This window comes from Hibiscus syriacus, unplaced genomic scaffold (assembly GCF_006381635.1).
Source record: "Hibiscus syriacus cultivar Baekdansim isolate YM2019G1 unplaced genomic scaffold, ASM638163v2 tig00110716_pilon, whole genome shotgun sequence".
Lineage (NCBI taxonomy): Eukaryota > Viridiplantae > Streptophyta > Magnoliopsida > Malvales > Malvaceae > Hibiscus > Hibiscus syriacus.
Window position 1 is genome coordinate 494,384 of NW_024062835.1, and position 22,444 is coordinate 516,827.

The 22,444-nt window shown below is 32.8% G+C and overlaps 1 long non-coding RNA gene across 1 annotated transcript; it reads left to right on the top strand.

The window, feature by feature from the left end:
* The first annotated feature begins 963 nt into the window (after positions 1-963).
* On the top strand, positions 964-21,548 carry LOC120138934. The gene is made up of 5 exons (XR_005517575.1): positions 964-977; positions 20,255-20,286; positions 20,413-20,486; positions 20,654-20,713; positions 21,524-21,548. It is a non-coding gene; the product is annotated as an uncharacterized LOC120138934 (long non-coding RNA).
* The last annotated feature ends 896 nt before the right edge of the window (positions 21,549-22,444 follow it).

The following is a 22,444-nucleotide window of genomic DNA, read 5'->3' on the forward strand; positions in this document are numbered from 1 at the left end:
AGATTAAGGAGCTACTGTGAGTATCACTGTGAGGATGGTCATCAGATACAAGATTGTCACGAGTTCAAACAAGTGGTCTAGAGACTAACAGACATGAAGGAATTGGAATTCTTCGAAGAATGTTCAATGAACTATGAAAGAGATATTTATGCCTCCAAGGAAGGCTCGGGAAAGGCTGAAGAGAGATTAAAGAAACCAATACTGGTTATATCCAAGCCAAGTTATGAGGTGAACAAGGGAAATACAATCCCAAATGTGGTGATAAAAACACCAACACCATTTGTTTACAATAGCAACAAAAGTGTCCCAAGGAATTATAAATGTTAGATCAACGCTCCAGAGAACAAAAAGGAAGAAGTCGATGAGGTTGGAGGTTTCACTAGGAGTGGGAGGTGTTACGCTCCTAGAAAAGCAGAAAAGGCAAGAGCTATTATAATCAACGAGCACGAAGAGAGGATGAATGAACCTGTCAAGATTGAGAAAGCTCAAGATTTATTAAAATTTGTTAAGCACAACGAGTAAAACATTGTAGAACAACTCCATAAAACACCTGCACGAATCTCAATGTTATCTCTCATTCTGTATCTTGAGGTGCATCGAAACGTACTGATAAAGGTGTTGAATGAGACCTTTGTGGGAAAAGACATACCAATAGAGCATGTAGACAGGATGGTAAACCATATCAATTGCAGACAACTTCATTTACTTTATGATGATGTGAAACTTAAAGAAGGCAAAGGTAGATGCAAGACATTGCATATCACCGCCTACTGTAAAGTGGTTATCTTGTCAAGAGTGTTAATTGATAATGGATCAGTCTTAAATGTCATTCCATATGCTACAATATGTAGACTTCTAGTGGACAGTTCCTAAATGAGGGTTTATGGAAATACCATGAGAGCCTTTGATGGCACTGAACAAAAGATCATGGGAATGATGACAATAACTCTCTAGGTTGGCCCTGTAAAGTTTAAAGTGTAGTTTTTAGTCATGAATATCAATCCAACTTACAAATGCTTATTGGGAATGCCATGGATCCATACTGTTGAGGTAGTTCATTCCTCTCTATCAAAAGCTTTGTTATATCACCGATATGACTTTGGTGACAATTAAAGCAGAAGAATATATTATTTCTTCTATCATCACTGATGCACCATATGAGGGGGTAGATGAGAATGCACTAGAATCATCATTCTAGTTGTTAGAGTTTGTCAATGTTATTTTCTTCCCTAAAAGGAAGAGGATGCCTTCTCCCCAGCTTTCAAGAAATACCAAGATGCAACTGAAGGAGACTATATCCTAAGGAGCCAAAGCTGGGAAAGGTATGGGAAAGAGATTGCAAGAAATCACTGAAGTTTGGCCCCTACACCCAAAAAGAATTGATTTAGGATTGGGTATAGGCTTACCTACCATGACAGGGTCAGAGATGCACAAAACCTCAGGGAAAGAAGAAAGGCTAGAGCACGATGAGAGGATATTGCCTGGGGACCTATGGTTATACCACCCATTTCTAAGACATTTTCATCTGGAGGTTTTGTGGTGGATATGCTGGAACACCCGTGGCTTGATGAGGAAGTTGTAGAGTTTGAAGCCTTGATGGAAAATTTGAGCATCAATGCCATTATAGATAATTCTACTGGGGAGTGCTCATTGGTATCTATTCTTCAATGTCCTCCTAGATACACTCTGAATAATTACATTGTTGAAGAACTTCTTGTATTTTTCAAACAAATTTTAGAGTAATGCATGATAACAACCTTATTACTTTTGCCCGAAAGTAATATGGATCTTTTGTAAGGGCAAACTGTTATTAATCTTTATTTTTAATGAAATGATGTATTTTCTTCTATCATCACCCATTTTTTTCGGGTGGTGATGTGACATTTTTTAATTAAATAGTACATTATATATAATAATATAGAGGATTTTAGTAAAAATAAATGTTTTTTAGATATAATATATAGTATATATAGTTTTTCATATTAAATGAAGATATATCATATATCATATTATATAGTTCATAGTCCATAATTGCATATTATATAGTTCATATTAAATAATTGCATATCATATAGTCCATATTAAATAGTACGTATTATAGTCCATTATATAGTTAGCATATTATAAATAATAAGTCCATATTATATAGTCTATTATATAGTTAGCATATAAAAAATAGTGGTTAATATTAAATATAAGCCCATTTTATTTTCCTTTATAAATATTAAAAACCAAAAAAAATAAAAAGAGTCCATTTTTATTAGATATTGAGCCCATTACATTGTTTTTTTAAAGGCCCAAATAGTAGCCCACACATCTTTACAAAATATATGCATAAATAACTAAATAAAAAAAACCCTGGCCTAAATACAAGGTAGTCGTCGATTTTGGGGGAATTGGGGGAATTTTCTTTCAAATCAAAAAAGATGTATCATTTATTGTTGGGGTGGCTTTTGAGGTGATGACATCACCAATCCATGTGAAGAAAACCAAAATGATCTCATCCCTGGATTAGCTTTCATCCAAGGGTCACCATTTCTTCAATCCATGTCAAACAAACACAACCTATGTGAGCTCTTGGAGTAGAAGCTAGATCCAAAGGCTCTCATTGAGCCACATCATCCATCTAAGTGAAAAAGTACAAAAGAATCTCAACCATTGGATATGGATTTGATCTAACGGTTAAGATTGCATCATCCAAGTAACTATTTACTTCCCATCGGCGCATCCCTACCGGCTACAGTGCTCGCCGGTGCATCATCGCTTCCTCGCTGCACTGCAGGTCACATTTCGAATATGAAAAAATCACAAAAAAATTAGAACTAAAGAATGTTCTTGAATCTAGAACAAATAAGTTTATTCAACCGATTTGCAATGGATGTTGAGCGAGAGTGGTTAAATCAAAAGATAAAGTTCATCAATATAAAAAGGGAGACTCATCATTAACACTAATCACTATGGAATCAACCAATCATCAAGATAATAACCAAACCACACTAATATTTGGAGAAAGCAAGGAGAAAAGTAAGAAAGCTCATTGTTCATGGAGGAGTCGGTCACCGAAGATTTAAGCTTTGTTTAAAGGTGAGGTTTTTTTCACCTTGTTTTTCTTTATATTTTTTCGGTCACCGGTGGGAGTCTAATGGTTGGTGTTCAGAGTTTGGCCGGTGGTGGCCGGTGGCGGCCAGAGTTTGATGGTTGAGTGGTCTCGAATAACTAAGTGGGGAAGAAAGGGGTTTGGTTCTTATGAACCAAGGTTCTTAGTTTTATGATGAAGAACACTTGGGTTTTTTTTAGAATAGTGTTCTTGGGTTCTTGGGTTTAGAAAAAGAAAGGAGGTGAAGGTTTTTTTGATTTGAAAAAACAAAGAAATGATTTGGTGTTAGTTTGAATTGAAAAGAGAAAAGATGGATGAACATGTTTGTGTTCTTAAGGAAGTTTTGGGCTTTGATCTTGAAAAACATATTTTGGGTGGTGTTTAGTGTTTGTGGAGGATTAAAGTGGGGTTTTAGGATGAACAACGATGAACATTCAAAGAATTTGAGAGAGTTTGGGGTGTAATTTTGAAAAGGTTGAGAGAATTTGGGGGAGGATAAAATTTTGAAGACATAAAATGAGAGATGTTCTAAAATTTTGTCTTTTATATTGGGTAAACTTTTGGGCAAATTATTTCAATAAAACACCCTATTTCTAGCGTGTTTTTGGTTCGGGATGTGTCTTTTGCTTTATTTTATTTTATTCCCTGAATGCTTGTACATTGTACTCTGAATTTAGATTGAGTTCAATTTAGCCATTGATTTCATTCTAATTGCTTTTATTATTTTATTAGATGTGTTGAATTATTAATATTGAATGATAATTCTTTAATTATTTACAATAGTCACAAGTTTAAACCAAATTTAAAACCTTCAGATTTTTAAATCTCCTAATTTAGTCACTAATACTAAAATTAAACCTTTAGCTTTTTAATTAAAACCTTAGATTTTATTTTCTTTAGTTTTAGTCACTAATTAAGTAGAGCCTTAGTTTTAGGTTCTTTAATTAGAAGTTAATAAGGATTAGCAATATCCTTTTACGATTAGTTTCTTTAATAAAATTAATTAGAAATCAATCATTAAATTCATAATTTGATTAAAACATAATATCTATTTATTTTTAGATATTGAAAAGGATGGTCTTAATGTATCTAGACATTTCTTTTTCAATATTTTTAAATAAATAAATATTCTACCAGTGGTCACCCAAAATAAAATAGGTTCATTAATTTTAAAAACAAAAGGGTAGAGGCTTGTTCTTACGTTTAAATTGTTAAGAACACGTTGTTTGATTAATGTCAAAGGCTTGACCTTTGTTCTTTAAATCAAGGAACATCCTTATTATTTTTAATCTTTTTCTTTTATATAGGGTTTAATAATCAATTAATTTTTCTAATTTTTAAGGATGACAATATTTCATTATTTGATTAAAACATAAGAAATATTTGTCTTAATTCCGATTAGGGGGTTAGTTTCTTCTTTAATTGGAAATAGACAAATATTGTGTGTTTTTCTAAAAACCTTAATTAGGTTAAAATATTTTTATTTAGGGAATAAAATGATAATTAATTAAATAAATATTTGAACTTTTTATTTTCAATATAGGGACAAATTCGTAATTGAAGGTACCAATTTTGGGCATTGTGGATGTGCTAATCCTTCCCCAAGTGTAATCGACTCCCAAACCCAAAATCTCTAAAATGCATACCAAATAACATCTTTTTAAAATTTTTATTTAAAAGGGCATTTTTCGGTTTTCGACCTACATAATCGTAAATGTTGATTGCGACTCCAAACATTTCAAATCTTTTCTAAAATTCCAATTCTTAATTCTGATGTTTAAATTCATTCCATATACGCCTTTGAAAAAAGTCGTCATGACATCTTCATTCCATTTTATTTAATTCTTTATTTTTTGTATTATATCCATTCTTTCGATAAGTATAAAAATCATTGTCTCTAGCTCGAATATATTCATTTCCCTTTGCAAGTCTCCAGATATTAATTGTTTGAGTAATGATGTTTCCGAACCAAAGGTTAATTTTGAAAATAACAAATGTCTAAATGAATCTAAGGGTTATAAGGATGATGTGGAATGTGAATTGAACCCTGAACGTGTTAGATTGATCGAACAAGAAAGTAAACAGTTTTTTGCCTTATCAAGAGAATACTGAGATAATGAATTTGGGGATAGATAAAGATAAAAATAAGGTCAAGATTGGTACTTCGCTCTCTTTATTTAACAAGACAAGATCTTGTAGACCTTCTGCTTGAGTTCAGAGATGTATTTGCTTTGTCATACCAAGACATGCCAGGTTTGGATATTGACATTGTGGTACCCAAATTGCCAATAAAGCCAGAATGCAAACCAGTATAGCAGAAGCTTCGAAGGATGATACCATACATGTTGCTAAAAATAAAGGAATATGTGAAGAAACAGTTCGATGTTGAATTCCTACAAGTATCCAAGTACCCTGAATGGGTAGCAAATATAGTGTCAGTTATGCAAAAAGATGAGAAAGTTCGAATGTGTGTTGACTACCTGAGATCTCAATCGAGTAAGTCCCAAAGATAATTGATCACTTTCACATATTGATACACTAGTTGACAATACAACTAGACACGTTATTTCTCCTTGATTGATGGCTTCTCAGGGTATAACCAATTCAAGATAGACTCTGATGATATGGAAAAAACAATGTTTCTGACCATGTGTGGTACATTTTTTTATAAGTGATGCCCTTCGGACTAAAGAATATAGGGGCAATGTATCAACGAGCCATGTTACTCTATTCCACGATATGATACAGAAAGAGATAGAGGTATATGTGGATGACATGATTGCCAAATCACAGACTGAAGAAGAACATGTTGTGGTCTTAAGGAAGTTGTTCTTGAGATTGAGGAAGTACGAGCTAAAACTTAACCCAACTAATTGCACTTTTGGAGCCATTTTAGGGAAACTGTTGGGGTTTGTAGTCAGTGTGAAAGGAATAAATATAGATCCTAATAAAGTCAAAGGAATCTTAAAACTACCACCTCCCAAAGCATAAAAGGAAGTGCGAGGATTTTTAGGGAGGTTAAATTAGATTGTCAGGTTCATCTCTAAGTTAACCGAGAAATGTGATCCAATCTTTTGCTTGTTGAGAAATCAAAACCCTAGAACATGGGATGACAGTTGCCAAGAAGGTTCTGATAAAGTTAAACATTATTTATCAAACACTCTAGTTTTCATGCCACCGACCCCAGATAAGCCACTAATTTTGTACTTAACTATGTTTGAAACTTCAATGGAATATATACTAGCACAATGTGATGAAACTGGGAGGAGAGTACGGGCCATTTATTATCTCAGTATAAAATTCACTTATTGGTAAACTCAATACTCTTCGATCAAGCAGTTGTGTTTTGCCTTGGTATAGACCAAAAAAAGGTTGAGACAGTACTTGCCATACCATACTACCTGGAACCTCAAATGCTATGGGACATAGAATTGGGTGTAGTGTTGGTTTCACCTGGAGGAGATCATTATTCCTTTACTAGTCGGCTCGCTTTTGAATCTACAAAAAAAATGGCTAAGTATTTGGGGATCCGAGCTGTAATTGACTACAAGATCAAAATCCTAGAAGTATTTGGGGATTATGCCTTAGTCTTTTACCAATTTCATGAAGAATGAATGACTATAGATTCCAAGTTGATAGAATACAAGAATCTGGTTATGGACCTGATAAAGGAGTTTGAGGAGATTACTTTTACTTATCTCTCATGAGAAGAAAATCATATTGCAGATGCTTTAGCCACGTTAGCTTCAATGTTCAGAGACAATGACCAATCTCGAATGATGCTCATCCGAATGAGTATAAGCGAAATCCTGGCTCATTTTGGTAATATCAAAGAATAGGATGACAATCTCCCATGGTACTATGATACCCTTTAATATGTGAAGTATCGAACTTAACCTGCTGAAGCTACTGAAAATAACAAGCAAACTCTACGAAGATTGGCTATAGGATATGTTCTTGATGGGGATATCTTTTACAAAAAAGGAAGAGATCAAGTATTTTTAGATACGTTGACAAAGTCGAGGCTAATAAAATACTCGAGGAGGTTCATGAATGGATTTATGGAACACACGTAAAAGGTTTCACAATGGCCAAGCAAATCATGAGGTTTGGCTACTATTTGTCAACAATGGAAGGGGATTACATTAACTTTGCCTGAAAATGTCATAAATATCATATCCATGGTGACAAAATACATGTTCATCCCTTACTAATCCATGTAATGACCATACCTTGGACATTTTCAATGTGGGGCATCAATGCCATTGGGGAAATCTCATCTAAGGCTTCAAATGGACACCGTTTCATCTTAGTGGCTATCGATTATTTCATCAAATGGGTCGAAACTGCATCATATGCCAATATCACAAAAAGAATAGTTTACAGATTCCTAAAGAAGGAAATTATCTGTAGATATAGAACACCAAAGAGAATCATTTTAGATAATGCCTTGAATCTGAGCAATGACTTAATAAAGGAAGTCTGCACAAAATTCAAGATCAAGCATCACAACTCGGCTCCTTATCACCCAAAGATGAATGGGGAACTGGAGGCATCAAAATATAAAAAAGATCATCACAAAGACAACCGAAACATATATGGATTGGCATGAAAAATTACCTTTTGCACTACTTGCTTATCACACATCTATTTGTACATCAACTGAGGTAACATCATTCTCTCTAGTCTATGGGATAGAAGTAGTTTTACCCTTTGAGTTAGATACCCCTTCTATGAGAGTATTGATGGAGTTGAAACTGGAAGAGGCTGATTGGATTCAGAATAGGTTTGATCATTTGAATTTGATTGAGGAGAAAAAACTTAGAGCTATTTTTCATGGCCAGATGTGTCAGAGAAGAATTATGTGTGCTCATGATAAAAAGGTCAGACCACAAGAATTTCACGAATGAGATCTAGTTTTGAAAAAGATCTTACATATACAAAAAGACTTTCAAGGGAAGTGGATGCCAAATTGGGAAGGCCCTTATGTTGTAAAAAAGGCATTTTCCGAAGGAGCCTTGATTTTGATTAAAATAGATAGAGATGAGCTGCCTAATCCTATAATTTCTGATTTAGTCAAGCGATACTACACTTGAAGAAAAAATTAAAAAATAAAAAGGAGAAAAAAAGAAATTAAAGAAAAAAAGAAGAAAAATGAAAAATGAAAAAAAGGAGAAAAAGTAGAAAAGAAAATGGGGGTTCAAGATGAAAACCCAAAATGGGCATCTTGAAACCAAAAGAGGATTCGAGTTGAGAATCTGTAAAGGACGACTCGAATATTCAGGATTAGGCTTATGAATGGTGGATTCCCTCAGAAGATTGACAATTAAGGGAGACGTTCTCATACTCAGACATTCTTAGTACGATTTGAATCTTCTAGACACATGTTAACTTTCAGAAGAGACTTGTGGTGAAAAGATAGAAGGACTCATGCACTTGATATTGGGGGTACTTGATTTTTATTCTTTTTGTAATGTTTGCCTTTTCCTTAAAAGAAACACTTGTTCAAGATATATTACCTTCTTCACCACTCATTTATGAAACTAGTTGATTACATTTTATTACTCATTTACATAAGCATCATGCATGTAAAATTTTGATTAATAATAGTATCATATATAAAGAGATTATTACGCCTTACTCTGAGAAAATTTTAGAGTATGGGAATTTCAAAATAGGTGTTCACCAGGAAGCACACACGAAAAAACACCTCTCTAGCTTGACGTGATTGATTAGAGCGTTAGAAAAGAGAATTTAATCAAATCAAAGAAATCAATAAAACAAAAGGGGAAACAATCTCAACCTGACTTTGCGTTCTCAGGCAAATAGATCTAAAGAAATCCTAATCAGGGGATGCACCGGATAAGGTTTCTCTCAAGTCAAATTATTTTAAGAGATCGACTTTTTGTCAAAAGTTAAGCAAGGGGTTAGAAAGGTAACCACAATCAAAGCCCAGACAATGGCAACATAGAAAATCTCTCCTATCATGATTGAGTTTTGTTCACCGGAAGCATATGAAGCCTAGGAGCCAGGATTTAGCTACACAAAGTTGCATTGAACATCCATATGCATCATATAAAAATCACATTTAGATCATTTTTAGGACATATCGCATATGAAAAACATGAAATCATAGCATATGACATTTTTGAACAGGATCTTGAAGATTTACCTTGTTACTAAAGGTAATGAATTAATCATTATCAACCATGACTAGATCTCCTCAACATGAAGGAGCAACGTCATCATCATTTTTAACATCGAGAAAATCACCCAGAAGTGAATAGATATCCTCGACATGAAAGAGCAATGTCGTTTTTGAAGACAACTTATCTACATGCAATTAAACTTCATCAACGATAAGGAACAATGTTGTCTTCATATTCACTTTTTTTCTAAACACGATTAGTCGTCCTCAATGAGAAAAAACCATGTCATGAACAACTCAACAGCATCAAATGAAGAGTTGAATCAACGAAATACGACCATACGTCCTCAACATGAAGGAACAATATTGTTTTCATATTTCCATCCTCAGACAAGGAACCCAATCTCCAGATGTGAAGCGAACATCAAAGTAGAACAAAATTTGTGTCTTTAGTATTTTCCCTATTCTCGTCATACGACAGTAGGAAAAGAGGTTCAGTTGTAGTTACTAAATTTTGTCTAGGATATTTTTTTTATTTTTTATTTTAACTTTTATTTCCATTTTTTATTTATTTTTATTTTATTTTATTTTTTATTCACCTTTTCTTATTACTTATCAAATATTTATAGTTTTTAATTATATTCTTATTATTATTATTAGTGTCATAAGTAAATTTAATTAAGTATATGTGATTAGTAGTTAATTATATGTATTATATATATATATGCTTTTTATTTATTTATTCATGATCATTAATTATATACATATTAGAATACATATACATATTTACATAGATATAAATTTTGGTAGTAAATGGTTGGTATAAAATATATATATTAAATGCTAATTAAAATAAATACTAATATTTTATTTATTTATATATGCATGTCTAAAACAAATTACAAAGCTATACAAATCAAACCCAAGCAACCATACCCATTTGGAGCAGCCTAAATGAATTATTTCATGGCAGCCCAACACCGCAAGTGCCCAACCAGCAAGCCCAGAAGCTAGGATCGGCCCAAACAAAGCCCATATGACAGACACAAGCTGTTAGGGTTTTCACTTTTCCCTTTGCATCGCCAAACACCAACCATCAGGTTTGGACCTATCCAATGATCTAGATTAAGAGCAACATTAGGGTTTTTAGAACCCCAAAGATAGATGTACACCACCTAACGAAGACCTTTAGGTATCTTGTGAGATCAATGACCCATATTCACCAAAATTAGGGTTTTACCCTAATGTACCAATCAGTCACCGCCGCCCCACTTCTAATGCACGTGCGGACTCTCCAGCTCCTTAATGCGTTGTTTGAGATCTCTATAGCCACCACGTGCTTATTTGAGTCCCCATACCACCTCAACTGCTTGCTCCAAACGCTACATCGACTGTACTCGAAGCCATCAGGGGCTCGTATGAGCCCTACCATGTCCTTTCTGCCAGTGCCTTGGCAGTGGACAAAGCCTCACTTCACAAAAAGATGAAAAGGACGAGAGATTGAAACTTGGCCCTTGATCGCTCGACGATGGCCCAAATCAACGGGGAAAAGTGCTTTTTTTCCCCCTCTCACAAATGCAAAGCAGACAAAGAGAAGAAAATTAAAGTGGATTTTTTTACGTTTCGGGACATATATAACCAAAAATCACCAAGAAAAGGAGGCTATTTTTCGAATACAAATAAAATGATAGAAAGAGAGAGAAAATGGCTCACATTTTAGCAAAAACGGCCATCGTCGCTTCATCGTCGCTAGGAAACCCTTCACCATCGAAGGTAAACCTCTTTGCCTTTTAGATTTAGGGTTGGCTTTTATGTTTCAAGGGCTCAAAAGGGGGTTGGTTTTTGGTGTTTTAGGTGTTCGAATGAGTAGTTTTAGGATCAAATAGAGAAAGAAAGAAGTACAAAAGGTTTTGGGCTCAATTTCACCATTATCGCTGCCGAGCTACAGCGATCGAGGTTCTTTTTTTTCTCGGTCAAAAAAGAGGAGATTTTGAGAAGAGTGGGGGAGAGGGTTTAGAAATCTTTCTTTTTTAGCCAAAAAGAAAGAAGATTGCTAAATGGATGGAAATGGCCTTTTTTTGCCTTAGTTTTAGGCTTAAATACCACGCGTCAAACGACGTCGTTTAGGGGGAGGGAATGCGAGTTTTAGCTCTTGGGTAAACCCATTTTGGGGCTTTCTTATTTTTTAATATCTCATTTTGGTCACTAAATGCAAGTTTCACCTTTATATTTCAAGCTTTAAATTTTATTAGGCTTATATTTTGGTCACTATTTATTTCCTATTATCTATTGGTTAAATACTCATTTATACTTGTTAATTTGTTATTCATTGTAGTTTAGTCCTTATTTTGGCTTTGATATGCATTTTGGTTGATAATTTATGTTTTAGTTCATTTTGATCCCTTATGTTCATTGTATGGAAAATGCACGATTTATGCTCTGGATCCCTTTAATCTATCTCTATATTTATTTTGGTCATTATTCCAGCTTAGTTTCTAAAACAAAAGTGGATTTATTGCATGTTAACCCCTGAAATGTTACCACTATTTTAATTTAGATTTGATATTATTTAGTACCTTTATTAATAGCCCATGGATCCTTTCAGTGTCAATATTATATTTTAACACAGTGAAAGTTAGATCCATACTCTTAAAAAATCACCATTCATTCAAATCATAAAACACTTTTAATATTCAATAATAAAATTTTATTGGATTTTCTGCTCATATCCATTTTTCAAGACACTCGTCGTAGAATGGGCATGAAAAGCACAACTTGATAGAAGTAGTGTGATTCAAGACAACATTCGAATGGAAAGTGGACTTGAAATAAATCAAGTTTATTTTTAATAATAATAACAATTAATTCATTCTTTTATTTTAATGTAAATAATGGAAATGCGTGTTTTTTTAGAATAGTAAGTTATGTTAGTTTATTCATTTATCAATATTCAATTTATATTCGATGGTTGGTTTTCTTGATAATGTTGAGGATGAGATGTTTCTTGAATAAATGAGAAATATATGGGATAGCCTTCCCATTGGAGGATGTGCAAATCTTGTGATTTCTTCTCAAATTAAGGAATGCTCCCTAATTAATAATTCGAAACAAATTAATTAATATTCCACAAATGGATCATACTTTAATTTTATATTCAAATTTATAGTTTCCACTACCACGACAATGTATAAGCGACTAGGTATCAATTTTGGACGTTGTCGTGGTGTTTACTTTTCCCGACGCATAATCGATTCCTGAACTCTTTAAAATGTATTTATGGTAAACACATATCAATTTTTGTCTTTTAAATGTTTTTATTAAATTTGTTTAAAAGACATTTTTAAGTATTAGACATACCTAACCTAAAGGTTGATGGTGACTCCAAATCAACTTAATCGAATTAATTTATAATAAATATTTTTGAAATAAGTTGTAATTGAATCTTCTTTTAAAATTAAAAACTTTAAAATAAAAAGAATGCTACAACAATAGCCCCTTAAAAGTTTCAAATTGTCAAATATTTTATATTTTTTCTCTGTATTTTTTATTGAAACTCTATTTTCAACCCTTATAAAAGTTTATCCCTCCCAAAAATTTTAGAAGTTTGCATCCTAGTATAAAATTCTACGTCCGTCCCTTAGCATGTTTGTATTTATGAGATTCATATTGTTGCTCTAGATTAGTGATATATTATTATTAAGCTTTGCAAGCTCAATGTTCAAATGCTTTTGCTCCTAGATTAGTAGCTTGAGTCGTTCGAGGTATACTGTCATGGCATGATTTCCAACATCTTCCTTTAGAGTATTGTACTGTTACTTTTAGTGGACATGTGTATTCATAAGACTATATTTATATTGTCATACACTAAAATTGGGGTTACGGTGAAGTGCTTATGTAATGTCGGTGCTTTTTAATAACTTCTAGAAGTTTGGGGACTAGTTGCATAATTAACACATGCCTTAAAGTATTAAAATACATATTCTTTCTTTCTTTACTTTTTTCCATTTATTAAACTTCAAGTTGCATATTTTCTTTCTTTCTCTTTTAGCCTTTTTGATTTCTTGTCATTGTTACCGTCGGTTGTGTCATCGCAAGTGTCATGGTCGGTGCCAATCACTCCAGCACGTTGTTTCCTTTCATTCGGTGTCCTTAGTTCCTTCATAGTCGTCTTCGTTAACGATTAGGGGAGGAGGTATTATTTCGAGTTTTATAAAAATCTCATCTCCTTTGTCAACCGCCGCAAACTAACTTCAATAAGGGATTCCTTATCTCATAAAACACAAAACTAACATTTTTGGTAATTTTTCAGGCACCGGAGGACATAGCACATGCTGCAGACACCACTGCTACGCGTGTGGGATAGTTTTACAACAGAACGATCAAACCAATTTGAAGGGTTGAACTGGTCTAACTCGAACTGATTTTGAACCGCTGACCGAGCAGTACTTGGACCAGTTGACAGTTAACTTTGACTTTTTCCATTGACTCTTATCTTTATGTTTTATGATGTCATGAATCCGTTTTCGCAGCCTATTTTGCCAAATTCTGACCTGAAAGCCCCATTTTTCGTCTTGCATTGTGTTATGTTACTTTTATGCTAAGTAAATTATGGAATGGGTAAACTACATGATTGTTCACTTTTCTCTAAGTTTTTGACACTTTTTTTGACTGAATTAAAAAATATAAGATTTGGTCACTTTCATTTTTGTTTAATTAAAACTTGGTCATGTTTATTTTTATTCAATTAAGATGAGACCATTTACTTTATCGACTTTTAAATGTTCACTAAAATTTTGATTGTCGTTAGTGTAAAAAGTAAAGAAATTAAATAAAAGTGACAACGTCTGAATTAAACAAAAACGAAATTGACCAAATATTAGTTTTTTTTGAATTTAGTGAGAAACAAAATACAAAAAAAAGAGAAAGTGATCAATCATGTAGTTTACTCTTCTAGAATTGATAGTCTTATTCTTTATGAAGGTGATCATATCCATGCACCACTCTTCAGTAGATCCAGACCGTTCGGTTCAACTCGACTCCATACATTCGACTTGAGATACACATGAGTATTGTTAATTGAATTAATAAATTATTTCCATTTAAGTATGTATTGTTTTAGTACTCATATAGTACTATATTATTATTAGGTTATCATTCTACAGGACCTAATACTACCGATCGTGGAAAGTATAAGGCTTAGCTAGTATCGTTTAGCTGGTATAAGTGTGTTCCTTGACATATACTGTATGTTTACTTTTCAATATTGTGTTCTATTTTTCTGTTATATATTGCACAAGTGTATCTGATTCCTAATTAATGTTATACTACATGTGATCTCTATATGAATGTAAATCTTTGTATCGAGATTGTCTACGAACATCTGGTGTCTCTTCAGAGGTTATCATCCCCATCTTGTTTCCTAATTTCTGTTTAAGTTCCTTTTTGGGGGTTAACTTAGATGCCTCTTTGGAGGGTAACGTACCCATCCTGATTTTTGTTATTGTTTTAGATTCATCTACGAAGGTCTCGAGTGCCTCTCGGAGTAATGTCTTTATCTGTTTATCTGTAGCGAAATGTAAAGTTGTGAAACTTCTGTTATGATATTTGAAGATGAATAACTAAATTTATTGTTCTCTGGTTATTACATTGTAATATCATGCCTAAATTATTTATGTTTTAATATTTAATATATGTTGCTTTAGGGGACACACTTAGCCTATAACTCACTATTTTAGTCTCGGTCTATTCAATCCCTTTAGCCTTTAGGAATTTGATTGATACTTGGAGGACCGACTAACATTTTTTCTAAACGTATATTTTTAAACTTTATTTTAGTAAACTCTTCGATCATATTTGGTTATTTTATGTTTTTATGAGTTTCAGACTTTACTCTTGGTATGCATTATTTTATGAACACTTAGTTTTATTTATGGATTTATACCGATTTTCTGCAGCTTCATATACTTTATTTTGATTTTCAGTTACTTGTCACGATGTTTGTTGAGAAGCTCAGAAGTTTGTTTCTGTTGATTTATGTTATTGTGATCTTTGAAATTCGGCGTAACATCTAGACCAAGTGTAGGGGTTACCACTACAACAAATATACCTTTAATGACACACACGAACGATGACACACGCTAATTTATGACTTGAAAAAAAATGTGTGTCATAAAATATCATTTTTTTAAATCTGAACGATTTATGACTTACAATAATGTGTGTCATATTTAATAGTCATAATCCAAAAAATTTACAAAAACACGGAGTACAGTTTTAATTGTGTGTCATCTGTAAAAAGTCGTATTTTAAATTTTCCCCCCATATTTTCATCCTTTTCCCCGTTTCTTCCCCCTTGATAACAAAAATCACACTGCATGCTTCCCCCATTTTTCTCTTCCACTTCCTGTTCCATGAATCGGGTCTATCAAAGGTTCCCTTCTTAATCCCAATCCTCTCTTTTTTCCATTTTCTTTGGAACGGAGGGTATGGCTTCCCCATTGTTGTTTTTGGTTACTTCTTTGTTGCTTCTCGCCACGGTTCACCTAAAGGTATTCTAATTTTTCTTTCGTTTGCGTCCGATTTTCTTTCATTTTTCTGGGTTATATAAGTGTGTGTAGCTTGATACTGTTTTGACTTCGATAAATGGTAATTATATAAGAATATATCAGATCGGTTTTCAGTATTTTAGATTGAAACTCTTAAATCGGTGACTTTTTGACATGATAGTGGTGAAAGTCGATTGTTCCTTTTATTAGTTAACCATGTGTTTGATGAAAGGATAAACTAGTTCAGTATAAACTGAAAACAAAAATGGTTTCTTTGGGAGAATTCAGTGGAGCTTATTTGCTGTTGGTAGTTTTTTTTATGTATGTTTGCCAATTGTGGCTTTGTGGCTTATCAACTATTTGATTAGATTATCGTTCAGTCCCCAAAGCTGGAATTTAGACTTAGTTGATATTGTATTGTCAGCAGGGGATTGGTGTGGAACAACTTTCAGAAGTCAAGCTTAACTCTTGGATCCTTCAGGTATTATCTCATTTTGAAGCGTTGAAGAAGGGGAAAATAACTGTTGCCCTATTTGTTTTAAAATAACTGTATTTGTATCCCCTTTTCTTTGGTAATTTTCGCTCTCTATTACCGAGCAGTACTTGGACCAGTTGACAGTTAACTTTGACTTTTTCCATTGACTCTTATCTTTATGTTTTATGATGTCATGAATCCGTTTTCGCAGCCTATTTTGCCAAATTCTGACCTGAAAGCCCCATTTTTCGTCTTGCATTGTGTTATGTTACTTTTATGCTAAGTAAATGGAATGGGTAAACTACATGATTGTTCACTTTTCTCTAAGTTTTGACACTTTTTTTGACTGAATAAAAAATATAAGATTTGGTCACTTTCATTTTTGTTAATTAAACTTGGTCATGTTTATTTTTATGTTCACTAAAATTTTGATTGTCGTTAGTGTAAAAAGTAAAGAAATTAAATAAAAGTGACAACGTCTGAATTAAACAAAAACGAAATTGACCAAATATTAGTTTTTTTTGAATTTAGTGAGAAAAAATATACAAAAAAAAAAGAGAAAGTGATCAATCATGTAGTTTACTCTTCTAGAATTGATAGTCTTATTCTTTATGAAGGTGATCATGTATCCATGCACCACTCTTCAGTAGATCCAGACAACCTCCGTTCGGTTCAACTCGACTCCATACATTCGACTTGAGATACACATGAGTATTGTTAATTGAATTAATAAATTATTTCCATTTAAGTATGTATTGTTTTAGTACTCATATAGTACTATATTATTATTAGGTTATCATTCTACAGGACCTAATACTACCGATCGTGGAAAGTATAAGGCTTAGCTAGTATCGTTTAGCTGGTATAAGTGTGTTCCTTGACATATACTGTATGTTTACTTTTCAATATTGTGTTCTATTTTTCTGTTATATATTGCACAAGTGTATCTGATTCCTAATTAATGTTATACTACATGTGATCTCTATATGAATGTAAATCTTTGTATCGAGATTGTCTACGAACATCTTGGTGTCTCTTCAGAGGTTATCATCCCCATCTTGTTTCCTAATTTCTGTTTAAGTTCCTTTTTGGGGGGTTAACTTAGATGCCTCTTTGGAGGGTAACGTACCCATCCTGATTTTTGTTATTGTTTTAGATTCATCTACGAAGGTCTCGAGTGCCTCTTCGGAGAGTAATGTCTTTATCATGTTTATCTGTAGCGAAATGTAAAGTTGTGAAAACTTCTGTTATGATATTTTGAAGATGAATAACTAAATTTATTGTTCTCTGGTTATTACATTGTGTAATATATCATGCCTAAATTATTTATGTTTTAATATTTAATATATGTTGCTTTTAGGGGACACACTTAGCCTATAACTCACTATTTTAGTCTCGGTCTATTCAAATCCCTTTAGCCTTTAGGAATTTGATTGATACTTGGAGGACCGACTAACATATTTTTCTAAACATCGTATGAATATTTTTAAACTTTATTTTCTTAGTAAACTCTTCGATCATATTTGGTTATTTTATGTTTTTATGAGTTTCAGACTTTACTCTTGGTATGCATTATTTTATGAACACTTAGTTTTATTTATGGATTTATACCGATTTTCTGCAGCTTCATATTACTTTATTTTGATTTCAGTTACTTGTCACGATGTTTGTTGAGAAGCTCAGAAAGTTTATGTTTCTGTTGATTTATGTTATTGTGATCTTTGAAATTCGGTCGTAACATCTAGACCAAGTGTAGGGGTTACCACTACAACAAAATATACCTTTAATGACACACGAACGATGACACACGCTAATTTATGACTTGAAAAAAATGTGTGTCATAAAAAATATCATTTTTTTTAAAATCTGAACGATTTATGACTTACAATAATGTGTGTCATATTTAATAGTCATAATCCAAAAAATTTACAAAAACACGGAGTACAGTTTTAATTGTGTGTCATCTGTAAAAGTCGTATTTTAAATTTTCCCCCCATTATTTTCATCCTTTCCCCGTTTCTTCCCCCTTGATAACAAAAATCACACTGCATGCTTCCCCCATTTTTCTCTTCCACTTCCTGTTCCATGAATCGGGTCTATCAAAGGTTCCCTTTCTTAATCCCAATATCCTCTCTTTTTTCCATTTTCTTTGGGAACGGAGGGTATGGCTTCCCCATTGTTGTTTTTGGTTACTTCTTTGTTGCTTCTCGCCACGGTTCACCTAAAGGTATTTCTGATTTTTCTTTCGTTTGCGTCCGATTTTTCTTTCATTTTTCTGGGTTATATAAGTGTGTGTAGCTTTGATACTGTTTTGACTTCGATAAATGGTAATTATATATAAGAATATATCAGATCGGTTTTCAGTATTTTAGATTGAAACTCTTAAATCGGTGACTTTTTGACATGATAGTGGTGAAAAGTCGATTGTTCCTTTTATTAGTTAACCATGTGTTTGATGAAAGGATATAAACTAGTTCAGTATAAACTGAAAACAAAAATGGTTTTCTTTGGGAGAATTCAGTGGAGCTTATTTGCTGTTGGTAGTTTTTTTTATGTATGTTTGCCAATTGTGGCTTTGTTGGCTTATCAACTATTTGATTAGATTATCGTTCAGTCCCCAAAGCTGGAATTTAGACTTAGTTGATATTGTATTGTCAGCAGGTGATTGGTGTGGAACAACTTTCAGAAGTCAAGCTTAACTCTTGGATCCTTCAGGTATTATCTCATTTTGAAGCGTTGAAGAAGGGGAAAATAACTGTTGCCCTATTTGTTTTAAAATAAACTGTATTTGTATCCCCTTTTCTTTGGTAATTTTCGCTCTCTATTTTTTTTTGTTGAATGTTGCTTCCTGCGTTTTTTCCTGTTTTGTTTTCAATTATGATGTGGTTGGATTAAAAGGAAAATGTTGATAAATGGGTTTTCCTTTTGAGCTGAATTATTAATGAGCTTGTATATACAAATATGGGTTTTGAATTCTACTTTACTTATGAGCTAAAAAATTTAGGAAAAGAAAAAGAAAATTTAATTGGGATATTTGATTTCAGCTTTTACAAGCTTTCGATTTTATTTGATGCTAAAAATGGGATTTTTAAAGTCCATTTTTGTTGCCTATGTTTTTGTAGCGATCAAAATTTATTAGGTCAGATAAGTTGGTTCAGTTTGTTTCATTGGCTGGTGAGTAAATTTCATTTTTACTCTCTTGTTCAATGACCTTTTTCAATCTTATACAATATGAAGCTTTTTTTAGACTGTATGCTTTGTTCTCATCCGACCATTGTCCAATAAGACGTATAGAAAGATCAACCGTGTGGCGGCAGAGTTATTATGGCTAGAACTCGTTTGGCTTGTTGATTGGAGGGCGGGTGTTAAGGTGTTAACCAACTCTTTTATTTCATTGTTTAATTCTGAAATCTTGTTTGAAGATATTACTCCTTTTGAGCATTTTTGAAGATAGCATAGTTTAATTCTGAAATCTTTTCTGGCATTGTATTATTTTAATCCTGAAATCTGAGACAACATTTTATGATGACCAAATGCTTAAATTGTTTTATATTTCCATTTCCATCTAGACTTCAAAAAGTAGGTCTCCAAAATAATCTTTGCATGCTAAGTACCAAGATGCAAAATCGAGTTAAAGATTCTCTCTGCATCATTTGGGATTCTGAGTATTGCAAACTTTGTAAGGTAAGTTATACTTAGGTGAAGAATGTTTGCCCAACTCATATTTTTGATGTCCACAGGCATAAACATTGGTGCATTGTCAATTAATCTAGATTTTAGGCAAATAATGATTTGAACAGTTGTTGTGAAGTTTCCTATCTTCCCTAAGGGTTGATAGGTGTTATGTGAATAAGTTGTTAATTATTGACTTTTATTGAGCCAACTAGGATTTAATGTGGAAAAAAAACCGGTACCATGAATGCCATTTCTTTAACTGTCTCCTGAAAATTAACTTTAGATCTTTGATACATTTTATTTGCATATTAAAGTTTTTCAGACCATGAAAGCTTCAGTTTTATGGGTGACGTCAATTTCCTCTACTAAGAAACTTAGGTCTTGGGCTTAGAGTTACATGGATAATGGTTATTGTTTTATTCTAAATCTTTTGAATCATTTACTTGCCATCTGATATTATTGATTTTTTCAGGTAAGGAACATGCCCTTGTCTTATCCAATCACAGAAGTGATATCGATTTGTTAGTTGGATGGGTTTTGGCTCAGGTCTATAATTAATGTATTCCAACTCAGAACATTTTACATACTGTTGAAACATCCATTCTAAAACATATTTGGATGTGCTCAGAAATTTTCTACTTGGCACTTCAACTTTGTTTTTTTCTCTTAAAATGCTTTCTGGGCTAAGATACAATTACATTTGCTCTTGACAGTGATCAGGTTGTCTTGGCAGTACATTAGCTGTTATGAAGAAATCATCAAAATTCCTTCTGGTATGTGTTGGTGTTATTCGTTTGAAGTTACAAATTTCTATCATGAGATTGTGTTTGTCACAATTTCTTTTAGTTTCATATGATATTCATAGTTTGTTTAACTGGTAATAGCTAATGACAATGGTATGTGCATGGTATTTTCATACACAGTTGTCTGTGCTTGAGCTACATGTTAATGTGTATAAAGTGTGAGATGTAATTATTGCAATAGGTAGCTAATGAGATAAAAAAGAATATTAAGTTGACTAGTTTGACATTCTGGTCAATGTTCCTCAATTTTATCCTATGTGATATTAGCTTATGCTTTCAAAACTAGAATAGGATTGTTCACTTGAAAATCTAGTATTCTTAGTCATTGTAAGAACTTTGGTTTGCTTATCATGTGTTAAGTGAGTTTGTCTGGAGTATGGAGGGATGACCTTAAAATTTTCATGAATATGGTCATATAAATTTATGAAATTTATCTGGGTGATGAATAAACAAGTTTCCTGTCGAAGCAGCAGTTTATTACTTTTCTTATCTACTTTTGTTTAACTGGCTCAAATTATGATTGTTAACACTTACGTCTTCCTTTATTTTTACCTAAAGTAAAATGATGAAACAAATGTTATTATGAGTTTGCTACAGTTAATTTTGTTCTTTATAGTGACAATTAGTGTTGGTCTTTTGAAGATAGGCTATGCAGTGAAGTGATTGAAGTCTAGATTTTCTTTTACTTTATTTGCCATATGTGAATCTCACTGTATAAAGAAGCAATTTTAATTTAGTTGTGCTTAGTTATGAAGAATATAACCATGTCTGATTGTGCAGGTCATCGGTTGGTCAATGTGTTTTTAGTCAACTAGTTTGCTCATTTCTTTTTGTAGGACATTCTAGAAGTGAAAATTTATGCTTCATGTAGCAGTTTTATTTGGATTTATTTGTAAAACCACATTAGTACTAAGAAATTGGATGGATGTGGGACCTGAGATCAATTCTTATATTTGTATATGAAAAATTTGCAATTCTTTTGAATGATTTGAGAATCTGCTGCTTATTTTTATAAAGACATTTACTAGATCTGTGTGTCTTATTTCTAGGTGATTATTCTTGCATATACATGGTGTATTTGTATCAGATCTTATATTTTCAACCAAGGCTGATTATTTTCCAATTTTTTATTGCATATATATGATTGTAACATCCGCAATACCGGATTAGTGACCAAATTGTAAAGTTTCAGAATTTGGTGACTAAAGTAGAAGAATGAAATAGTTCAATGATTATTGAATATATATGGTGAAGGTTATTTAGTAATTATTAAAGGAAATAAAGGGTAAAAGGGTCAATTGACCAAGAAATGAATTAAAAATGGAATTGGTAAGGATAAATACACGTGGAAAGGGAGAGAATTCTCTAGAGTTCTCTTCTCCTTTCTTCTTCTTCTTCACGTGAAAGCTAAGAGCAAAGGTAAGTTTGATTTAACTATTGATTTCTTGAAAGTTTTAAGTTGGATTTGAGTCTTTGGGGGTTATATAAGCTTAGGGAAAGCTTATATAAGTTTAAAACACCAAAGAGAGAGGATTAGAAAGGAAATTCTATGAAGGGTTTATAAATGAACTTTTATTATAAAAAGGTTTTTGAAGTTCCAAGGATGAATTTGACTTGTCAAGGGTTTAATTAAGAAGTTAGAAGCAATAGAATTGATTTTGGAACATGTTGAAAATTTAGTGTAATTCTTTAATTACATAT